Here is a 20,599-nt window from a genome sequence, read left to right as displayed (position 1 = left end):
GCAACAAAGGTAGGCGTGTTGTTTTCATATGCAGATCTGAAATATTGTCTTATATGCAAGAGGAGGAGTGATGGGGGTTCAGGCAAAAGCCAGGCTATGAATTGCATTGCTAAATGCTCCATCAGAGTGCAATGGTCGCCTGTCCTTTTTTTAAGTGATGATGTGGGTTTAGCCTGTGCTGTATGTATGTATGGGTGGCTGACTGCCACCCACCCAGAAAGTGTATGGGAGGCTGGTTGGCTGCCAGCCTTCCTTCCATTCCTATGAGTAATGTGAGTGCTCATGAAGGGGACATGGTTGGGTCCACCCCTTTCCCGGTTATCCCCTCTAGGCCTTTTGGCTTAGATCAAGTGTAAAAAAAGAAAGGATCTTGCGACAGATCGCATCCTGAGGCACGTTTTTTTTTGTGTGAATACTTGCACTTGGGTGACTTGTGAGCACATACTGATACATACGTTCCCTATCTGGGGACCATAAATTAAATGGATTTTTGAGAAAGGGAGCTGATTTGGAAGCTTGCTTCTGTCGCCCTATGCATTGACCCGATGTGGCAGTATCTTCGGGTAGTGAACAGTGCACCACCCCATTCCAGTGTTAAACAAGAAAGATTCTCATTTAATCCTCCGTGGGTGAGAATTTGAGTTTGAGAATTGGAGACCAAAATGATGAGTTGCACTGACTGGTTTATGAACGTCTATTCATTTAGCGTTTTAATGACCATGTTTGCACACTGATTGGTGTAAAAAAATAAAATAAAACTAAATAATAATAATCTAGCACACCTGTGCAGGTTTGACATGACATGACAGGTAGCTGTCTTGTGGGTGGTGCTGAATCCTGTTAAATGACATGAGGGTCTCATGCCTATACACAAGGGTGTGTCATTGCTGTTGCTTGACCATGCATTGGTTTCTGTGGTCAGTGAATGATAAAAACAAAATTTACCATCCATTGATGGATGGGAAATCCGCCATGAGGCATTTGTTTTTAGAAACTGCTGCTCACAACCAATGTTGCAATGGAGTGTCTCCATCTGCTGGTGGTATTGGAAAGGCATTAGTGCTATGACAGGGTCTGAAGAAGAAGAAGAAGAAGAAGAAGAAGAAGAAGACGGAAAAAAAAATATATAAAAAGAAAAAGAGAGAGAGAGAGAGACTGACTTAGTGAGCGAGTGAGTGAGAGAGTGAGAGTGAGTGAGAGTGAATGAGTGAGTGATTGAGTGAGTGAGTGAGTGAGTGAGAACAAATGAGTTAAAGCAAGTGAGTGAGAGAGATCGAATGAATGAAAGTCTGAATGACAGAAAGAAAAAAGGATGAAGAAAGAAGCATGAAGAAAAAAAAATGTATATGGAGTTGCTGACATGAGTGCAATCTACAAAGCCGTTGAGGCTGATCCTCATGGGAGGATTATTGCACCAGGACCCTTAGCACTTTTAAAATGCCATTCAATGCCACGGGCTAGATGTAAACTGCAGATGACCATGTTGTGGTAGTTACCATGGATACCCAAGTGATGTGTGAGCTAACACATAGGCCCAACAGATTCCAAGAAGGCCAGAATCACCAGCGGCACCACCATCGATTGTCAGGTCACCCGGATTCAGCAAATACCAGAGTCCAAAATGATGCAGGTTTATACTGTTAATTTTCAGTTTATCGTTACAGTTGGTGTTATTCCATGTCGGAAGGGACGCAGCTACAGCCAGTGGGGTAACTAGAGACAGGCAGGCAGCTATGTGCAACAAAGGTAGGCGTGTTGTTTTCATATGCAGATCTGAAATATTGTCTTATATGCAAGAGGAGGAGTGATGGGGGTTCAGGCAAAAGCCAGGCTATGGATTGCATTGCTAAATGCTCCATCAGAGTGCAATGGTCGCCTGTCCTTTTTTTAAGTGATGATGTGGGTTTAGCCTGTGCTGTATGTATGTATGGGTGGCTGACTGCCACCCACCCAGAAAGTGTATGGGAGGCTGGTTGGCTGCCAGCCTTCCTTCCATTCCTATGAGTAATGTGAGTGCTCATGAAGGGGACATGGTTGGGTCCACCCCTTTCCCGGTTATCCCCTCTAGGCCTTTTGGCTTAGATCAAGTGTAAAAAAAGAAAGGATCTTGCGACAGATCGCATCCTGAGGCACGTTTTTTTTTGTGTGAATACTTGCACTTGGGTGACTTGTGAGCACATACTGATACATACGTTCCCTATCTGGGGACCATAAATTAAATGGATTTTTGAGAAAGGGAGCTGATTTGGAAGCTTGCTTCTGTCGCCCTATGCATTGACCCGATGTGGCAGTATCTTCGGGTAGTGAACAGTGCACCACCCCATTCCATTGTTAAACAAGAAAGATTCTCATTTAATCCTCCGTGGGTGAGAATTTGAGTTTGAGAATTGGAGACCAAAATGATGAGTTGCACTGACTGGTTTATGAACGTCTATTCATTTAGCGTTTTAATGACCATGTTTGCACACTGATTGGTGTAAAAAAATAAAATAAAACTAAATAATAATAATCTAGCACACCTGTGTAGGTTTGACATGACATGACAGGTAGCTGTCTTGTGGGTGGTGCTGAATCCTGTTAAATGACATGAGGGTCTCATGCCTATACACAAGGGTGTGTCATTGCTGTTGCTTGACCATGCATTGGTTTCTGTGGTCAGTGAATGATAAAAACAAAATTTACCATCCATTGATGGATGGGAAATCCGCCATGAGGCATTTGTTTTTAGAAACTGCTGCTCACAACCAATGTTGCAATGGAGTGTCTCCATCTGCTGGTGGTATTGGAAAGGCATTAGTGCTATGACAGGGTCTGAAGAAGAAGAAGAAGAAGAAGAAGAAGAAGACGGAAAAAAATATATATAAAAAGAAAAAGAGAGAGAGAGAGAGAGACTGACTTAGTGAGCGAGTGAGTGAGAGAGTGAGAGTGAGTGAGAGTGAATGAGTGAGTGAGTGATTGAGTGAGTGAGTGAGTGAGTGAGAACAAATGAGTTAAAGCAAGTGAGTGAGAGAGATCGAATGAATGAAAGTCTGAATGACAGAAAGAAAAAAGGATGAAGAAAGAAGCATGAAGAAAAAAAAATGTATATGGAGTTGCTGACATGAGTGCAATCTACAAAGCCGTTGAGGCTGATCCTCATGGGAGGATTATTGCACCAGGACCCTTAGCACTTTTAAAATGCCATTCAATGCCACGGGCTAGATGTAAACTGCAGATGACCATGTTGTGGTTGTTACCATGGATACCCAAGTGATGTGTGAGCTAACACATAGGCCCAACAGATTTCAAGAAGGCCAGAATCACCAGCGGCACCACCATCGATTGTCAGGTCACCCGGATTCAGCAAATACCAGAGTCCAAAATGATGCAGGTTTATACTGTTAATTTTCAGTTTATCGTTACAGTTGGTGTTATTCCATGTCGGAAGGGACGCAGCTACAGCCAGTGGGGTAACTAGAGACAGGCAGGCAGCTATGTGCAACAAAGGTAGGCGTGTTGTTTTCATATGCAGATCTGAAATATTGTCTTATATGCAAGAGGAGGAGTGATGGCGGTTCAGGCAAAAGCCAGGCTATGGATTGCATTGCTAAATGCTCCATCAGAGTGCAATGGTCGCCTGTCCTTTTTTTAAGTGATGATGTGGGTTTAGCCTGTGCTGTATGTATGTATGGGTGGCTGACTGCCACCCACCCAGAAAGTGTATGGGAGGCTGGTTGGCTGCCAGCCTTCCTTCCATTCCTATGAGTAATGTGAGTGCTCATGAAGGGGACATGGTTGGGTCCACCCCTTTCCCGGTTATCCCCTCTAGGCCTTTTGGCTTAGATCAAGTGTAAAAAAAGAAAGGATCTTGCGACAGATCGCATCCTGAGGCACGTTTTTTTTTGTGTGAATACTTGCACTTGGGTGACTTGTGAGCACATACTGATACATACGTTCCCTATCTGGGGACCATAAATTAAATGGATTTTTGAGAAAGGGAGCTGATTTGGAAGCTTGCTTCTGTCGCCCTATGCATTGACCCGATGTGGCAGTATCTTCGGGTAGTGAACAGTGCACCACCCCATTCCAGTGTTAAACAAGAAAGATTCTCATTTAATCCTCCGTGGGTGAGAATTTGAGTTTGAGAATTGGAGACCAAAATGATGAGTTGCACTGACTGGTTTATGAACGTCTATTCATTTAGCGTTTTAATGACCATGTTTGCACACTGATTGGTGTAAAAAAATAAAATAAAACTAAATAATAATAATCTAGCACACCTGTGCAGGTTTGACATGACATGACAGGTAGCTGTCTTGTGGGTGGTGCTGAATCCTGTTAAATGACATGAGGGTCTCATGCCTATACACAAGGGTGTGTCATTGCTGTTGCTTGACCATGCATTGGTTTCTGTGGTCAGTGAATGATAAAAACAAAATTTACCATCCATTGATGGATGGGAAATCCGCCATGAGGCATTTGTTTTTAGAAACTGCTGCTCACAACCAATGTTGCAATGGAGTGTCTCCATCTGCTGGTGGTATTGGAAAGGCATTAGTGCTATGACAGGGTCTGAAGAAGAAGAAGAAGAAGAAGAAGACGGAAAAAAATATATATAAAAAGAAAAAGAGAGAGAGAGAGAGAGACTGACTTAGTGAGCGAGTGAGTGAGAGAGTGAGAGTGAGTGAGTGATTGAGTGAGTGAGTGAGTGAGTGAGAACAAATGAGTTAAAGCAAGTGAGTGAGAGAGATCGAATGAATGAAAGTCTGAATGACAGAAAGAAAAAAGGATGAAGAAAGAAGCATGAAGAAAAAAAAAATGTATATGGAGTTGCTGACATGAGTGCAATCTACAAAGCCATTGAGGCTGATCCTCATGGGAGGATTATTGCACCAGGACCCTTAGCACTTTTAAAATGCCATTCAATGCCACGGGCTAGATGTAAACTGCAGATGACCATGTTGTGGTAGTTACCATGATACCCAAGTGATGTGTGAGCTAACACATAGGCCCAACAGATTCCAAGAAGGCCAGAATCACCAGCGGCACCACCATCGATTGTCAGGTCACCCGGATTCAGCAAATACCAGAGTCCAAAATGATGCAGGTTTATACTGTTAATTTTCAGTTTATCGTTACAGTTGGTGTTATTCCATGTCGGAAGGGACGCAGCTACAGCCAGTGGGGTAACTAGAGGAAGGCAGGCAGCTATGTGCAACAAAGGTAGGCGTGTTGTTTTCATATGCAGATCTGAAATATTGTCTTATATGCAAGAGGAGGAGTGATGGGGGTTCAGGCAAAAGCCAGGCTATGGATTGCATTGCTAAATGCTCCATCAGAGTGCAATGGTCGCCTGTCCTTTTTTTAAGTGATGATGTGGGTTTAGCCTGTGCTGTATGTATGTATGGGTGGCTGACTGCCACCCACCCAGAAAGTGTATAGGAGGCTGGTTGGCTGCCAGCCTTCCTTCCATTCCTATGAGTAATGTGAGTGCTCATGAAGGGGACATGGTTGGGTCCACCCCTTTCCCGGTTATCCCCTCTAGGCCTTTTGGCTTAGATCAAGTGTAAAAAAAGAAAGGATCTTGCGACAGATCGCATCCTGAGGCACGTTTTTTTTTTGTGTGAATACTTGCACTTGGGTGACTTGTGAGCACATACTGATACATACGTTCCCTATCTGGGGACCATAAATTAAATGGATTTTTGAGAAAGGGAGCTGATTTGGAAGCTTGCTTCTGTCGCCCTATGCATTGACCCGATGTGGCAGTATCTTCGGGTAGTGAACAGTGCACCACCCCATTCCAGTGTTAAACAAGAAAGATTCTCATTTAATCCTCCGTGGGTGAGAATTTGAGTTTGAGAATTGGAGACCAAAATGATGAGTTGCACTGACTGGTTTATGAACGTCTATTCATTTAGCGTTTTAATGACCATGTTTGCACACTGATTGGTGTAAAAAAATAAAATAAAACTAAATAATAATAATCTAGCACACCTGTGCAGGTTTGACATGACATGACAGGTAGCTGTCTTGTGGGTGGTGCTGAATCCTGTTAAATGACATGAGGGTCTCATGCCTATACACAAGGGTGTGTCATTGCTGTTGCTTGACCATGCATTGGTTTCTGTGGTCAGTGAATGATAAAAACAAAATTTACCATCCATTGATGGATGGGAAATCCGCCATGAGGCATTTGTTTTTAGAAACTGCTGCTCACAACCAATGTTGCAATGGAGTGTCTCCATCTGCTGGTGGTATTGGAAAGGCATTAGTGCTATGACAGGGTCTGAAGAAGAAGAAGAAGAAGACGGAAAAAAATATATATAAAAAGAAAAAGAGAGAGAGAGAGAGAGACTGACTTAGTGAGCGAGTGAGTGAGAGAGTGAGAGTGAGTGAGAGTGAATGAGTGAGTGAGTGATTGAGTGAGTGAGTGAGTGAGTGAGAACAAATGAGTTAAAGCAAGTGAGTGAGAGAGATCGAATGAATGAAAGTCTGAATGACAGAAAGAAAAAAGGATGAAGAAAGAAGCATGAAGAAAAAAAAATGTATATGGAGTTGCTGACATGAGTGCAATCTACAAAGCCGTTGAGGCTGATCCTCATGGGAGGATTATTGCACCAGGACCCTTAGCACTTTTAAAATGCCATTCAATGCCACGGGCTAGATGTAAACTGCAGATGACCATGTTGTGGTAGTTACCATGGATACCCAAGTGATGTGTGAGCTAACACATAGGCCCAACAGATTCCAAGAAGGCCAGAATCACCAGCGGCACCACCATCGATTGTCAGGTCACCCGGATTCAGCAAATACCAGAGTCCAAAATGATGCAGGTTTATACTGTTAATTTTCAGTTTATCGTTACAGTTGGTGTTATTCCATGTCGGAAGGGACGCAGCTACAGCCAGTGGGGTAACTAGAGACAGGCAGGCAGCTATGTGCAACAAAGGTAGGCGTGTTGTTTTCATATGCAGATCTGAAATATTGTCTTATATGCAAGAGGAGGAGTGATGGGGGTTCAGGCAAAAGCCAGGCTATGGATTGCATTGCTAAATGCTCCATCAGAGTGCAATGGTCGCCTGTCCTTTTTTTAAGTGATGATGTGGGTTTAGCCTGTGCTGTATGTATGTATGGGTGGCTGACTGCCACCCACCCAGAAAGTGTATGGGAGGCTGGTTGGCTGCCAGCCTTCCTTCCATTCCTATGAGTAATGTGAGTGCTCATGAAGGGGACATGGTTGGGTCCACCCCTTTCCCGGTTATCCCCTCTAGGCCTTTTGGCTTAGATCAAGTGTAAAAAAAGAAAGGATCTTGCGACAGATCGCATCCTGAGGCACGTTTTTTTTTGTGTGAATACTTGCACTTGGGTGACTTGTGAGCACATACTGATACATACGTTCCCTATCTGGGGACCATAAATTAAATGGATTTTTGAGAAAGGGAGCTGATTTGGAAGCTTGCTTCTGTCGCCCTATGCATTGACCCGATGTGGCAGTATCTTCGGGTAGTGAACAGTGCACCACCCCATTCCAGTGTTAAACAAGAAAGATTCTCATTTAATCCTCCGTGGGTGAGAATTTGAGTTTGAGAATTGGAGACCAAAATGATGAGTTGCACTGACTGGTTTATGAACGTCTATTCATTTAGCGTTTTAATGACCATGTTTGCACACTGATTGGTGTAAAAAAATAAAATAAAACTAAATAATAATAATCTAGCACACCTGTGCAGGTTTGACATGACATGACAGGTAGCTGTCTTGTGGGTGGTGCTGAATCCTGTTAAATGACATGAGGGTCTCATGCCTATACACAAGGGTGTGTCATTGCTGTTGCTTAACCATGCATTGGTTTCTGTGGTCAGTGAATGATAAAAACAAAATTTACCATCCATTGATGGATGGGAAATCCGCCATGAGGCATTTGTTTTTAGAAACTGCTGCTCACAACCAATGTTGCAATGGAGTGTCTCCATCTGCTGGTGGTATTGGAAAGGCATTAGTGCTATGACAGGGTCTGAAGAAGAAGAAGAAGAAGACGGAAAAAAATATATATAAAAAGAAAAAGAGAGAGAGAGAGAGAGACTGACTTAGTGAGCGAGTGAGTGAGAGAGTGAGAGTGAGTGAGAGTGAATGAGTGAGTGAGTGATTGAGTGAGTGAGTGAGTGAGTGAGAACAAATGAGTTAAAGCAAGTGAGTGAGAGAGATCGAATGAATGAAAGTCTGAATGACAGAAAGAAAAAAGGATGAAGAAAGAAGCATGAAGAAAAAAAAATGTATATGGAGTTGCTGACATGAGTGCAATCTACAAAGCCGTTGAGGCTGATCCTCATGGGAGGATTATTGCACCAGGACCCTTAGCACTTTTAAAATGCCATTCAATGCCACGGGCTAGATGTAAACTGCAGATGACCATGTTGTGGTAGTTACCATGGATACCCAAGTGATGTGTGAGCTAACACATAGGCCCAACAGATTCCAAGAAGGCCAGAATCACCAGCGGCACCACCATCGATTGTCAGGTCACCCGGATTCAGCAAATACAAGAGTCCAAAATGATGCAGGTTTATACTGTTAATTTTCAGTTTATCGTTACAGTTGGTGTTATTCCATGTCGGAAGGGACGCAGCTACAGCCAGTGGGGTAACTAGAGACAGGCAGGCAGCTATGTGCAACAAAGGTAGGCGTGTTGTTTTCATATGCAGATCTGAAATATTGTCTTATATGCAAGAGGAGGAGTGATGGGGGTTCAGGCAAAAGCCAGGCTATGGATTGCATTGCTAAATGCTCCATCAGAGTGCAATGGTCGCCTGTCCTTTTTTTAAGTGATGATGTGGGTTTAGCCTGTGCTGTATGTATGTATGGGTGGCTGACTGCCACCCACCCAGAAAGTGTATGGGAGGCTGGTTGGCTGCCAGCCTTCCTTCCATTCCTATGAGTAATGTGAGTGCTCATGAAGGGGACATGGTTGGGTCCACCCCTTTCCCGGTTATCCCCTCTAGGCCTTTTGGCTTAGATCAAGTGTAAAAAAAGAAAGGATCTTGCGACAGATCGCATCCTGAGGCACGTTTTTTTTTGTGTGAATACTTGCACTTGGGTGACTTGTGAGCACATACTGATACATACGTTCCCTATCTGGGGACCATAAATTAAATGGATTTTTGAGAAAGGGAGCTGATTTGGAAGCTTGCTTCTGTCGCCCTATGCATTGACCCGATGTGGCAGTATCTTCGGGTAGTGAACAGTGCACCACCCCATTCCAGTGTTAAACAAGAAAGATTCTCATTTAATCCTCCGTGGGTGAGAATTTGAGTTTGAGAATTGGAGACCAAAATGATGAGTTGCACTGACTGGTTTATGAACGTCTATTCATTTAGCGTTTTAATGACCATGTTTGCACACTGATTGGTGTAAAAAAATAAAATAAAACTAAATAATAATAATCTAGCACACCTGTGCAGGTTTGACATGACATGACAGGTAGCTGTCTTGTGGGTGGTGCTGAATCCTGTTAAATGACATGAGGGTCTCATGCCTATACACAAGGGTGTGTCATTGCTGTTGCTTGACCATGCATTGGTTTCTGTGGTCAGTGAATGATAAAAACAAAATTTACCATCCATTGATGGATGGGAAATCCGCCATGAGGCATTTGTTTTTAGAAACTGCTGCTCACAACCAATGTTGCAATGGAGTGTCTCCATCTGCTGGTGGTATTGGAAAGGCATTAGTGCTATGACAGGGTCTGAAGAAGAAGAAGAAGAAGACGGAAAAAAATATATATAAAAAGAAAAAGAGAGAGAGAGAGAGAGACTGACTTAGTGAGCGAGTGAGTGAGAGAGTGAGAGTGAGTGAGAGTGAATGAATGAGTGAGTGAGTGATTGAGTGAGTGAGTGAGTGAGTGAGAACAAATGAGTTAAAGCAAGTGAGTGAGAGAGATCGAATGAATGAAAGTCTGAATGACAGAAAGAAAAAAGGATGAAGAAAGAAGCATGAAGAAAAAAAAATGTATATGGAGTTGCTGACATGAGTGCAATCTACAAAGCCGTTGAGGCTGATCCTCATGGGAGGATTATTGCACCAGGACCCTTAGCACTTTTAAAATGCCATTCAATGCCACGGGCTAGATGTAAACTGCAGATGACCATGTTGTGGTAGTTACCATGGATACCCAAGTGATGTGTGAGCTAACACATAGGCCCAACAGATTCCAAGAAGGCCAGAATCACCAGCGGCACCACCATCGATTGTCAGGTCACCCGGATTCAGCAAATACCAGAGTCCAAAATGATGCAGGTTTATACTGTTAATTTTCAGTTTATCGTTACAGTTGGTGTTATTCCATGTCGGAAGGGACGCAGCTACAGCCAGTGGGGTAACTAGAGACAGGCAGGCAGCTATGTGCAACAAAGGTAGGCGTGTTGTTTTCATATGCAGATCTGAAATATTGTCTTATATGCAAGAGGAGGAGTGATGGGGGTTCAGGCAAAAGCCAGGCTATGGATTGCATTGCTAAATGCTCCATCAGAGTGCAATGGTCGCCTGTCCTTTTTTTAAGTGATGATGTGGGTTTAGCCGGTGCTGTATGTATGTATGGGTGGCTGACTGCCACCCACCCAGAAAGTGTATGGGAGGCTGGTTGGCTGCCAGCCTTCCTTCCATTCCTATGAGTAATGTGAGTGCTCATGAAGGGGACATGGTTGGGTCCACCCCTTTCCCGGTTATCCCCTCTAGGCCTTTTGGCTTAGATCAAGTGTAAAAAAAGAAAGGATCTTGCGACAGATCGCATCCTGAGGCACGTTTTTTTTTTGTGTGAATACTTGCACTTGGGTGACTTGTGAGCACATACTGATACATACGTTCCCTATCTGGGGACCATAAATTAAATGGATTTTTGAGAAAGGGAGCTGATTTGGAAGCTTGCTTCTGTCGCCCTATGCATTGACCCGATGTGGCAGTATCTTCGGGTAGTGAACAGTGCACCACCCCATTCCAGTGTTAAACAAGAAAGATTCTCATTTAATCCTCCGTGGGTGAGAATTTGAGTTTGAGAATTGGAGACCAAAATGATGAGTTGCACTGACTGGTTTATGAACGTCTATTCATTTAGCGTTTTAATGACCATGTTTGCACACTGATTGGTGTAAAAAAATAAAATAAAACTAAATAATAATAATCTAGCACACCTGTGCAGGTTTGACATGACATGACAGGTAGCTGTCTTGTGGGTGGTGCTGAATCCTGTTAAATGACATGAGGGTCTCATGCCTATACACAAGGGTGTTTCATTGCTGTTGCTTGACCATGCATTGGTTTCTGTGGTCAGTGAATGATAAAAACAAAATTTACCATCCATTGATGGATGGGAAATCCGCCATGAGGCATTTGTTTTTAGAAACTGCTGCTCACAACCAATGTTGCAATGGAGTGTCTCCATCTGCTGGTGGAATTGGAAAGGCATTAGTGCTATGACAGGGTCTGAAGAAGAAGAAGAAGAAGAAGAAGACGGAAAAAAATATATATAAAAAGAAAAAGAGAGAGAGAGAGAGAGACTGACTTAGTGAGCGAGTGAGTGAGAGAGTGAGAGTGAGTGAGAGTGAATGAGTGAGTGAGTGATTGAGTGAGTGAGTGAGTGAGTGAGAACAAATGAGTTAAAGCAAGTGAGTGAGAGAGATCGAATGAATGAAAGTCTGAATGACAGAAAGAAAAAAGGATGAAGAAAGAAGCATGAAGAAAAAAAAATGTATATGGAGTTGCTGACATGAGTGCAATCTACAAAGCCGTTGAGGCTGATCCTCATGGGAGGATTATTGCACCAGGACCCTTAGCACTTTTAAAATGCCATTCAATGCCACGGGCTAGATGTAAACTGCAGATGACCATGTTGTGGTAGTTACCATGGATACCCAAGTGATGTGTGAGCTAACACATAGGCCCAACAGATTCCAAGAAGGCCAGAATCACCAGCGGCACCACCATCGATTGTCAGGTCACCCGGATTCAGCAAATACCAGAGTCCAAAATGATGCAGGTTTATACTGTTAATTTTCAGTTTATCGTTACAGTTGCTGTTATTCCATGTCGGAAGGGACGCAGCTACAGCCAGTGGGGTAACTAGAGACAGGCAGGCAGCTATGTGCAACAAAGGTAGGCGTGTTGTTTTCATATGCAGATCTGAAATATTGTCTTATATGCAAGAGGAGGAGTGATGGGGGTTCAGGCAAAAGCCAGGCTATGGATTGCATTGCTAAATGCTCCATCAGAGTGCAATGGTCGCCTGTCCTTTTTTTAAGTGATGATGTGGGTTTAGCCTGTGCTGTATGTATGTATGGGTGGCTGACTGCCACCCACCCAGAAAGTGTATGGGAGGCTGGTTGGCTGCCAGCCTTCCTTCCATTCCTATGAGTAATGTGAGTGCTCATGAAGGGGACATGGTTGGGTCCACCCCTTTCCCGGTTATCCCCTCTAGGCCTTTTGGCTTAGATCAAGTGTAAAAAAAGAAAGGATCTTGCGACAGATCGCATCCTGAGGCACGTTTTTTTTTTGTGTGAATACTTGCACTTGGGTGACTTGTGAGCACATACTGATACATACGTTCCCTATCTGGGGACCATAAATTAAATGGATTTTTGAGAAAGGGAGCTGATTTGGAAGCTTGCTTCTGTCGCCCTATGCATTGACCCGATGTGGCAGTATCTTCGGGTAGTGAACAGTGCACCACCCCATTCCAGTGTTAAACAAGAAAGATTCTCATTTAATCCTCCGTGGGTGAGAATTTGAGTTTGAGAATTGGAGACCAAAATGATGAGTTGCACTGACTGGTTTATGAACGTCTATTCATTTAGCGTTTTAATGACCATGTTTGCACACTGATTGCTGTAAAAAAATAAAATAAAACTAAATAATAATAATCTAGCACACCTGTGCAGGTTTGACATGACATGACAGGTAGCTGTCTTGTGGGTGGTGCTGAATCCTGTTAAATGACATGAGGGTCTCATGCCTATACACAAGGGTGTGTCATTGCTGTTGCTTGACCATGCATTGGTTTCTGTGGTCAGTGAATGATAAAAACAAAATTTACCATCCATTGATGGATGGGAAATCCGCCATGAGGCATTTGTTTTTAGAAACTGCTGCTCACAACCAATGTTGCAATGGAGTGTCTCCATCTGCTGGTGGTATTGGAAAGGCATTAGTGCTATGACAGGGTCTGAAGAAGAAGAAGAAGAAGACGGAAAAAAATATATATAAAAAGAAAAAGAGAGAGAGAGAGAGAGACTGACTTAGTGAGCGAGTGAGTGAGAGAGTGAGAGTGAGTGAGAGTGAGTGAGTGAGTGAGAACAAATGAGTTAAAGCAAGTGAGTGAGAGAGATCGAATGAATGAAAGTCTGAATGACAGAAAGAAAAAAGGATGAAGAAAGAAGCATGAAGAAAAAAAAATGTATATGGAGTTGCTGACATGAGTGCAATCTACAAAGCCGTTGAGGCTGATCCTCATGGGAGGATTATTGCACCAGGACCCTTAGCACTTTTAAAATGCCATTCAATGCCACGGGCTAGATGTAAACTGCAGATGACCATGTTGTGGTAGTTACCATGGATACCCAAGTGATGTGTGAGCTAACACATAGGCCCAACAGATTCCAAGAAGGCCAGAATCACCAGCGGCACCACCATCGATTGTCAGGTCACCCGGATTCAGCAAATACCAGAGTCCAAAATGATGCAGGTTTATACTGTTAATTTTCAGTTTATCGTTACAGTTGGTGTTATTCCATGTCGGAAGGGACGCAGCTACAGCCAGTGGGGTAACTAGAGACAGGCAGGCAGCTATGTGCAACAAAGGTAGGCGTGTTGTTTTCATATGCAGATCTGAAATATTATCTTATATGCAAGAGGAGGAGTGATGGGGGTTCAGGCAAAAGCCAGGCTATGGATTGCATTGCTAAATGCTCCATCAGAGTGCAATGGTCGCCTGTCCTTTTTTTAAGTGATGATGTGGGTTTAGCCTGTGCTGTATGTATGTATGGGTGGCTGACTGCCACCCACCCAGAAAGTGTATGGGAGGCTGGTTGGCTGCCAGCCTTCCTTCCATTCCTATGAGTAATGTGAGTGCTCATGAAGGGGACATGGTTGGGTCCACCCCTTTCCCGGTTATCCCCTCTAGGCCTTTTGGCTTAGATCAAGTGTAAAAAAAGAAAGGATCTTGCGACAGATCGCATCCTGAGGCACGTTTTTTTTTGTGTGAATACTTGCACTTGGGTGACTTGTGAGCACATACTGATACATACGTTCCCTATCTGGGGACCATAAATTAAATGGATTTTTGAGAAAGGGAGCTGATTTGGAAGCTTGCTTCTGTCGCCCTATGCATTGACCCGATGTGGCAGTATCTTCGGGTAGTGAACAGTGCACCACCCCATTCCAGTGTTAAACAAGAAAGATTCTCATTTAATCCTCCGTGGGTGAGAATTTGAGTTTGAGAATTGGAGACCAAAATGATGAGTTGCACTGACTGGTTTATGAACGTCTATTCATTTAGCGTTTTAATGACCATGTTTGCACACTGATTGGTGTAAAAAAATAAAATAAAACTAAATAATAATAATCTAGCACACCTGTGCAGGTTTGACATGACATGACAGGTAGCTGTCTTGTGGGTGGTGCTGAATCCTGTTAAATGACATGAGGGTCTCATGCCTATACACAAGGGTGTGTCATTGCTGTTGCTTAACCATGCATTGGTTTCTGTGGTCAGTGAATGATAAAAACAAAATTTACCATCCATTGATGGATGGGAAATCCGCCATGAGGCATTTGTTTTTAGAAACTGCTGCTCACAACCAATGTTGCAATGGAGTGTCTCCATCTGCTGGTGGTATTGGAAAGGCATTAGTGCTATGACAGGGTCTGAAGAAGAAGAAGAAGAAGACGGAAAAAAATATATATAAAAAGAAAAAGAGAGAGAGAGAGAGAGACTGACTTAGTGAGCGAGTGAGTGAGAGAGTGAGAGTGAGTGAGAGTGAATGAGTGAGTGAGTGATTGAGTGAGTGAGTGAGTGAGTGAGAACAAATGAGTTAAAGCAAGTGAGTGAGAGAGATCGAATGAATGAAAGTCTGAATGACAGAAAGAAAAAAGGATGAAGAAAGAAGCATGAAGAAAAAAAAATGTATATGGAGTTGCTGACATGAGTGCAATCTACAAAGCCGTTGAGGCTGATCCTCATGGGAGGATTATTGCACCAGGACCCTTAGCACTTTTAAAATGCCATTCAATGCCACGGGCTAGATGTAAACTGCAGATGACCATGTTGTGGTAGTTACCATGGATACCCAAGTGATGTGTGAGCTAACACATAGGCCCAACAGATTCCAAGAAGGCCAGAATCACCAGCGGCACCACCATCGATTGTCAGGTCACCCGGATTCAGCAAATACCAGAGTCCAAAATGATGCAGGTTTATACTGTTAATTTTCAGTTTATCGTTACAGTTGGTGTTATTCCATGTCGGAAGGGACGCAGCTACAGCCAGTGGGGTAACTAGAGACAGGCAGGCAGCTATGTGCAACAAAGGTAGGCGTGTTGTTTTCATATGCAGATCTGAAATATTGTCTTATATGCAAGAGGAGGAGTGATGGGGGTTCAGGCAAAAGCCAGGCTATGGATTGCATTGCTAAATGCTCCATCAGAGTGCAATGGTCGCCTGTCCTTTTTTTAAGTGATGATGTGGGTTTAGCCTGTGCTGTATGTATGTATGGGTGGCTGACTGCCACCCACCCAGAAAGTGTATGGGAGGCTGGTTGGCTGCCAGCCTTCCTTCCATTCCTATGAGTAATGTGAGTGCTCATGAAGGGGACATGGTTGGGTCCACCCCTTTCCCGGTTATCCCCTCTAGGCCTTTTGGCTTAGATCAAGTGTAAAAAAAGAAAGGATCTTGCGACAGATCGCATCCTGAGGCACGTTTTTTTTTGTGTGAATACTTGCACTTGGGTGACTTGTGAGCACATACTGATACATACGTTCCCTATCTGGGGACCATAAATTAAATGGATTTTTGAGAAAGGGAGCTGATTTGGAAGCTTGCTTCTGTCGCCCTATGCATTGACCCGATGTGGCAGTATCTTCGGGTAGTGAACAGTGCACCACCCCATTCCAGTGTTAAACAAGAAAGATTCTCATTTAATCCTCCGTGGGTGAGAATTTGAGTTTGAGAATTGGAGACCAAAATGATGAGTTGCACTGACTGGTTTATGAACGTCTATTCATTTAGCGTTTTAATGACCATGTTTGCACACTGATTGGTGTAAAAAAATAAAATAAAACTAAATAATAATAATCTAGCACACCTGTGCAGGTTTGACATGACATGACAGGTAGCTGTCTTGTGGGTGGTGCTGAATCCTGTTAAATGACATGAGGGTCTCATGCCTATACACAAGGGTGTGTCATTGCTGTTGCTTGACCATGCATTGGTTTCTGTGGTCAGTGAATGATAAAAACAAAATTTACCATCCATTGATGGATGGGAAATCCGCCATGAGGCATTTGTTTTTAGAAACTGCTGCTCACAACCAATGTTGCAATGGAGTGTCTCCATCTGCTGGTGGTATTGGAAAGGCATTAGTGCTATGACAGGGTCTGAAGAAGAAGAAGAAGAAGACGGAAAAAAATATATATAAAAAGAAAAAGAGAGAGAGAGAGAGAGACTGACTTAGTGAGCGAGTGAGTGAGAGAGTGAGAGTGAGTGAGAGTGAATGAATGAGTGAGTGAGTGATTGAGTGAGTGAGTGAGTGAGTGAGTGAGAACAAATGAGTTAAAGCAAGTGAGTGAGAGAGATCGAATGAATGAAAGTCTGAATGACAGAAAGAAAAAAGGATGAAGAAAGAAGCATGAAGAAAAAAAAATGTATATGGAGTTGCTGACATGAGTGCAATCTACAAAGCCGTTGAGGCTGATCCTCATGGGAGGATTATTGCACCAGGACCCTTAGCACTTTTAAAATGCCATTCAATGCCACGGGCTAGATGTAAACTGCAGATGACCATGTTGTGGTAGTTACCATGGATACCCAAGTGATGTGTGAGCTAACACATAGGCCCAACAGATTCCAAGAAGGCCAGAATCACCAGCGGCACCACCATCGATTGTCAGGTCACCCGGATTCAGCAAATACCAGAGTCCAAAATGATGCAGGTTTATACTGTTAATTTTCAGTTTATCGTTACAGTTGGTGTTATTCCATGTCGGAAGGGACGCAGCTACAGCCAGTGGGGTAACTAGAGACAGGCAGGCAGCTATGTGCAACAAAGGTAGGCGTGTTGTTTTCATATGCAGATCTGAAATATTGTCTTATATGCAAGAGGAGGAGTGATGGGGGTTCAGGCAAAAGCCAGGCTATGGATTGCATTGCTAAATGCTCCATCAGAGTGCAATGGTCGCCTGTCCTTTTTTTAAGTGATGATGTGGGTTTAGCCGGTGCTGTATGTATGTATGGGTGGCTGACTGCCACCCACCCAGAAAGTGTATGGGAGGCTGGTTGGCTGCCAGCCTTCCTTCCATTCCTATGAGTAATGTGAGTGCTCATGAAGGGGACATGGTTGGGTCCACCCCTTTCCCGGTTATCCCCTCTAGGCCTTTTGGCTTAGATCAAGTGTAAAAAAAGAAAGGATCTTGCGACAGATCGCATCCTGAGGCACGTTTTTTTTTTTGTGTGAATACTTGCACTTGGGTGACTTGTGAGCACATACTGATACATACGTTCCCTATCTGGGGACCATAAATTAAATGGATTTTTGAGAAAGGGAGCTGATTTGGAAGCTTGCTTCTGTCGCCCTATGCATTGACCCGATGTGGCAGTATCTTCGGGTAGTGAACAGTGCACCACCCCATTCCAGTGTTAAACAAGAAAGATTCTCATTTAATCCTCCGTGGGTGAGAATTTGAGTTTGAGAATTGGAGACCAAAATGATGAGTTGCACTGACTGGTTTATGAACGTCTATTCATTTAGCGTTTTAATGACCATGTTTGCACACTGATTGGTGTAAAAAAATAAAATAAAACTAAATAATAATAATCTAGCACACCTGTGCAGGTTTGACATGACATGACAGGTAGCTGTCTTGTGGGTGGTGCTGAATCCTGTTAAATGACATGAGGGTCTCATGCCTATACACAAGGGTGTGTCATTGCTGTTGCTTGACCATGCATTGGTTTCTGTGGTCAGTGAATGATAAAAACAAAATTTACCATCCATTGATGGATGGGAAATCCGCCATGAGGCATTTGTTTTTAGAAACTGCTGCTCACAACCAATGTTGCAATGGAGTGTCTCCATCTGCTGGTGGTATTGGAAAGGCATTAGTGCTATGACAGGGTCTGAAGAAGAAGAAGAAGAAGACGGAAAAAAATATATATAAAAAGAAAAAGAGAGAGAGAGAGAGAGACTGACTTAGTGAGCGAGTGAGTGAGAGAGTGAGAGTGAGTGAGAGTGAATGAGTGAGTGAGTGATTGAGTGAGTGAGTGAGTGAGTGAGAACAAATGAGTTAAAGCAAGTGAGTGAGAGAGATCGAATGAATGAAAGTCTGAATGACAGAAAGAAAAAAGGATGAAGAAAGAAGCATGAAGAAAAAAAAATGTATATGGAGTTGCTGACATGAGTGCAATCTACAAAGCCGTTGAGGCTGATCCTCATGGGAGGATTATTGCACCAGGACCCTTAGCACTTTTAAAATGCCATTCAATGCCGCGGGCTAGATGTAAACTGCAGATGACCATGTTGTGGTAGTTACCATGGATACCCAAGTGATGTGTGAGCTAACACATAGGCCCAACAGATTCCAAGAAGGCCAGAATCACCAGCGGCACCACCATCGATTGTCAGGTCACCCGGATTCAGCAAATACCAGAGTCCAAAATGATGCAGGTTTATACTGTTAATTTTCAGTTTATCGTTACAGTTGGTGTTATTCCATGTCGGAAGGGACGCAGCTACAGCCAGTGGGGTAACTAGAGACAGGCAGGCAGCTATGTGCAACAAAGGTAGGCGTGTTGTTTTCATATGCAGATCTGAAATATTGTCTTATATGCAAGAGGAGGAGTGATGGGGGTTCAGGCAAAAGCCAGGCTATGGATTGCATTGCTAAATGCTCCATCAGAGTGCAATGGTCGCCTGTCCTTTTTTTAAGTGATGATGTGGGTTTAGCCTGTGCTGTATGTATGTATGGGTGGCTGACTGCCACCCACCCAGAAAGTGTATGGGAGGCTGGTTGGCTGCCAGCCTTCCTTCCATTCCTATGAGTAATGTGAGTGCTCATGAAGGGGACATGGTTGGGTCCACCCCTTTCCCGGTTATCCCCTCTAGGCCTTTTGGCTTAGATCAAGTGTAAAAAAAGAAAGGATCTTGCGACAGATCGCATCCTGAGGCACGTTTTTTTTTTGTGTGAATACTTGCACTTGGGTGACTTGTGAGCACATACTGATACATACGTTCCCTATCTGGGGACCATAAATTAAATGGATTTTTGAGAAAGGGAGCTGATTTGGAAGCTTGCTTCTGTCGCCCTATGCATTGACCCGATGTGGCAGTATCTTCGGGTAGTGAACAGTGCACCACCCCATTCCAGTGTTAAACAAGAAAGATTCTCATTTAATCCTCCGTGGGTGAGAATTTGAGTTTGAGAATTGGAGACCAAAATGATGAGTTGCACTGACTGGTTTATGAACGTCTATTCATTTAGCGTTTTAATGACCATGTTTGCACACTGATTGGTGTAAAAAAATAAAATAAAACTAAATAATAATAATCTAGCACACCTGTGCAGGTTTGACATGACATGACAGGTAGCTGTCTTGTGGGTGGTGCTGAATCCTGTTAAATGACATGAGGGTCTCATGCCTATACACAAGGGTGTGTCATTGCTGTTGCTTGACCATGCATTGGTTTCTGTGGTCAGTGAATGATAAAAACAAAATTTACCATCCATTGATGGATGGGAAATCCGCCATGAGGCATTTGTTTTTAGAAACTGCTGCTCACAACCAATGTTGCAATGGAGTGTCTCCATCTGCTGGTGGAATTGGAAAGGCATTAGTGCTATGACAGGGTCTGAAGAAGAAGAAGAAGAAGAAGAAGACGGAAAAAAATATATATAAAAAGAAAAAGAGAGAGAGAGAGAGAGACTGACTTAGTGAGCGAGTGAGTGAGAGAGTGAGAGTGAGTGAGAGTGAATGAGTGAGTGAGTGATTGAGTGAGTGAGTGAGTGAGAACAAATGAGTTAAAGCAAGTGAGTGAGAGAGATCGAATGAATGAAAGTCTGAATGACAGAAAGAAAAAAGGATGAAGAAAGAAGCATGAAGAAAAAAAAATGTATATGGAGTTGCTGACATGAGTGCAATCTACAAAGCCGTTGAGGCTGATCCTCATGGGAGGATTATTGCACCAGGACCCTTAGCACTTTTAAAATGCCATTCAATGCCACGGGCTAGATGTAAACTGCAGATGACCATGTTGTGGTAGTTACCATGGATACCCAAGTGATGTGTGAGCTAACACATAGGCCCAACAGATTCCAAGAAGGCCAGAATCACCAGCGGCACCACCATCGATTGTCAGGTCAC

The 20,599-nt window shown here is 43.4% G+C and overlaps 12 pseudogenes; all 12 read left to right on the top strand.

Annotated features, from left to right (window-relative positions):
• Nucleotides 1–320: 320 nt before the first annotated feature.
• On the top strand, nt 321–584 carry LOC130285895 (U2 spliceosomal RNA; annotated as a pseudogene).
• Nucleotides 585–2,057: 1,473 nt separating this feature from the next.
• LOC130285894 (U2 spliceosomal RNA) lies at nt 2,058–2,321 on the top strand (annotated as a pseudogene).
• A 1,476-nt stretch (nt 2,322–3,797) lies between these two features.
• LOC130285893 (U2 spliceosomal RNA) lies at nt 3,798–4,061 on the top strand (annotated as a pseudogene).
• A 1,452-nt stretch (nt 4,062–5,513) lies between these two features.
• On the top strand, nt 5,514–5,778 carry LOC130287856 (U2 spliceosomal RNA; annotated as a pseudogene).
• Nucleotides 5,779–7,242: 1,464 nt separating this feature from the next.
• LOC130285892 (U2 spliceosomal RNA) lies at nt 7,243–7,506 on the top strand (annotated as a pseudogene).
• Nucleotides 7,507–8,970: 1,464 nt separating this feature from the next.
• Nucleotides 8,971–9,234, top strand: LOC130285891 (U2 spliceosomal RNA; annotated as a pseudogene).
• A 1,468-nt stretch (nt 9,235–10,702) lies between these two features.
• Nucleotides 10,703–10,967, top strand: LOC130287855 (U2 spliceosomal RNA; annotated as a pseudogene).
• Nucleotides 10,968–12,437: 1,470 nt separating this feature from the next.
• Nucleotides 12,438–12,702, top strand: LOC130287854 (U2 spliceosomal RNA; annotated as a pseudogene).
• Nucleotides 12,703–14,138: 1,436 nt separating this feature from the next.
• On the top strand, nt 14,139–14,402 carry LOC130285890 (U2 spliceosomal RNA; annotated as a pseudogene).
• Nucleotides 14,403–15,866: 1,464 nt separating this feature from the next.
• LOC130285888 (U2 spliceosomal RNA) lies at nt 15,867–16,130 on the top strand (annotated as a pseudogene).
• A 1,472-nt stretch (nt 16,131–17,602) lies between these two features.
• Nucleotides 17,603–17,868, top strand: LOC130288250 (U2 spliceosomal RNA; annotated as a pseudogene).
• A 1,464-nt stretch (nt 17,869–19,332) lies between these two features.
• On the top strand, nt 19,333–19,597 carry LOC130287853 (U2 spliceosomal RNA; annotated as a pseudogene).
• The last annotated feature ends 1,002 nt before the right edge of the window (nt 19,598–20,599 follow it).

The sequence above is a fragment of the Hyla sarda genome, chromosome 8, assembly GCF_029499605.1.
Source record: "Hyla sarda isolate aHylSar1 chromosome 8, aHylSar1.hap1, whole genome shotgun sequence".
Lineage (NCBI taxonomy): Eukaryota > Metazoa > Chordata > Amphibia > Anura > Hylidae > Hyla > Hyla sarda.
The sequence above is the reverse complement of the archived record's forward strand: the minus strand, read 5'-3'. Positions and strand labels throughout refer to the sequence as shown.